Source organism: Mus musculus, chromosome 2 (genome assembly GCF_000001635.26).
Source record: "Mus musculus strain C57BL/6J chromosome 2, GRCm38.p6 C57BL/6J".
Classification (NCBI taxonomy): Eukaryota; Metazoa; Chordata; class Mammalia; order Rodentia; family Muridae; genus Mus; species Mus musculus.
This window is the reverse complement of record NC_000068.7, coordinates 25,740,125-25,742,747: the sequence shown is the minus strand read 5'-3', so window position 1 is coordinate 25,742,747 and position 2,623 is coordinate 25,740,125.

Below are 2,623 nucleotides of genomic sequence, written 5' to 3'. Positions count from 1 at the left end.
CTGTTAGTGACCGCCACCCATCCCTTGTAAGCAATCCCAATAAAACTCTGATTTATCAGGATGGGCTTCGGTGGTATCTGGATGGGATTGCTAACTAGAGTGTTAGAATTTCTCCAGGAAAAAAAATTGTCACACAACATTATGTGTCACCAGATGGCCAGCTGCCTCCTCCTCCTCCTCCTCCTCCTCCTCCTCCTCCTCCTCCTCCTCCTCCTCCTCCTCTTCCTCTTCTCTCCTCCCTAACAGAACTGTCCACACAGCCTCCTGTCCTGGATCATTAGTGAGTTAGTTGTATGTGGTTAGTCACTATACAACTATATGTCATATAACTGGTAAGTTATTTCTTCACAAGTGAAATAAGACAATTCAAGCCATACACACACACACACACACACACACACACACACACACACACACACACACACAGGTTTATTGGGAAGCTTCTCTCAGGAAAGCCAGTTCACTGGCTCCAAGGAAGGAGGTCGAGGAAGTCAGCATTGGGAAGTAGAGAGGGGAGGTGGAAGAGAAAGAGAAGGCAGGTACATGTAGAGAGATGGAAACAGGGAATAGAAAAAGAGCAGGAGAACCCAAAATGTCTGGGTTGTATAGGAAAGAGCCTCTGGGTGAAGGACATCCAAGCTTCTGGGCTGGAAAGTTTAGGGTTAGAGACATTATGCCAGGTAGGGACTAAGGGGTGCTGGAGGCCAGGTCTGCTTTGGCAATGTAAAATATGCACCTCAGCCCCTTGTCCCAGGGTCTGAGACTCAGCATCCCCACCTTATGTTGATTATAAATGAATAAGGAGCAACATAATCTTCTAAGAATAACTACTTCCTCCTGACACTGGGCTGTCATTGTAGGGGAGGGCGACTGGAGTGTGGGCCAAGTCCAGGGAGAGCTGGTTGTTTCATTACTAAGTTGTGGGACAATCTGGGGTTAAAAATGTGTAGGCCCAGCTGAAGCAGTCTGTGACACTGAGCAGAGCACCTGTGGGTAACTGCTTTGGAGATTTTCTGCAGGCAGGTCCTGAGGGAGCACATGAGAGGATGCTGGAATGGATATATATGTTAGGGATAGATAGATAGATAGATAGATAGATAGATAGATAGATAGATAGATAGATGATAGATAGAAGATAGATAGATAGATAGATAAATAGATAGATAGATGATAGATAGATAGATAGATAGATAGATAGATAGATAGATAGATGATAGATAGATAGATGATAGATAGATAGATAGATAGATAGATAGATGATAGATAGATAGATAGATGATAGATAGATAGATAGATGATAGATAGAGAAATAGAGAGATGATAGATAGATAGAGAGATAGATAGATGATAGATAGATAGATAGAAAGATAGATAGATAGATAGATAGATGATAGATAGATAGATAGACGATAGATAGATAGATAGATAGATAGATAGATAGATAGATAGATGATAGATAGATAGATAGATGATAGAGAGATGATAAATAGATAGATAGATGATAGATAGATAGATGATAGATAGATAGATAGATAGATAGATAGATAGATAGATAGATAGATGATAGATGATAGATAGATAGATAGATGATAGATAAATAGATAGATAGATAGATAGATAGATAGATAGATAGATGATAGATAGATAGATAGATAGATGATAGATAGATAGATAGATAGATGATAGATAGATAGATAGATAGATAGATGATAGATAGATAGATGATAGATAGATAGATAGATAGATAGATAGATAGATAGATAGATGATAGATAGATAGATAGATGATAGATAGATAGATAGATGATAGATAGATAGATAGATAGATAGATAGATAGATAGATAGATAGATGATAGATAGATAGATGATAGATAGATAGATAGATAGATAGATAGATAGATAGATAGATAGATAGATGATGATAGATAGATGATAGATAGATAGATAGATAGATAGATAGATAGATAGATAGATAGATAGATAGATAGATGATAGATAGATAGATAGATAGATAGATAGATAGATAGATAGATAGATAGATCATCAGGAGTTTAGGAAAAAAAAACCTGTTTTCCTTGGGTAAACTTTTAGGTCCATGATCTTAGCAGGTTGGGGTGGGGATCCCAGAACCAAGGAAAGGGGACTAGGTCCCAACCCCAGGAATAGACAGGTGGGAAACAGGCTGTTGATTGACAGTACTTATCTGGAGTCCACTTGACCTGTGAGAGGAAGATTCAAGTGGATCCCCTGAAGCTTATAAGAGGCAGGCAGATTTCTGAGTTCAAGGCCAGCCTGGTCTACAAAGTGAGTTCCAGGACAGCCAGGGCTATACAGAAAAACCCTGTCTCAAAAAAAAAAAAAAAAAAACCAACATCTTTTTAAATTTGCAAAAGACTTGCATTTACCAACCTCAAACATCTTCCATTTGAATAATTATTCATTCCTAAGTACCATAAATAATTTTCTAGTCACCCTCCAAAATTTGTACACCTCCTAGACTCTGTAAAATGCACTTCCCAACCTCAATCATATTCTGTGACCCTCAAACACCTTCCTAGACCCTCAAGCAAGTTCTTAGAAACTTGCCAATGCAAGGCCCTCTGCAGACACGACTGAGCCAGGA